Source organism: Bos indicus, chromosome 3 (genome assembly GCF_029378745.1).
Source record: "Bos indicus isolate NIAB-ARS_2022 breed Sahiwal x Tharparkar chromosome 3, NIAB-ARS_B.indTharparkar_mat_pri_1.0, whole genome shotgun sequence".
In the NCBI taxonomy this organism is placed as follows: Eukaryota; Metazoa; Chordata; class Mammalia; order Artiodactyla; family Bovidae; genus Bos; species Bos indicus.
This window is the reverse complement of record NC_091762.1, coordinates 9405273-9405615: the sequence shown is the minus strand read 5'-3', so window position 1 is coordinate 9405615 and position 343 is coordinate 9405273.

Genomic DNA, 343 nt, shown 5'->3' with positions numbered 1-343 from the left:
GCCATCCCCGAGGGTCTGGGGGCTAGGTCTCCCGCAGGCGGGTAGAGGGAAACAGCCCCAGGAGGGGATGCGGGCTGGGCCCAGGCCAGGAATCGAGGCATCTCCCAGACCACCGTCCTGGGCCGGGGTCACAGCCCCGCTGCCGATTCCCAGGATCCTGGGGGGCCGCCGGGCATCTGGATGCGAAAGTCTGGGGGGGAGGTGGCGACTCGGGGAAGAGCGGGGCCGCAGACAATGGACGCGGCGGCGGGCGGGCCGGCGGCTGCGGGAACAGCCGGGAGGCGGCACCCGGGAGCGCGCGCTCCCCCGCCCCCTGCACCCCCTCGGCTCCCGTCCCCTCCCC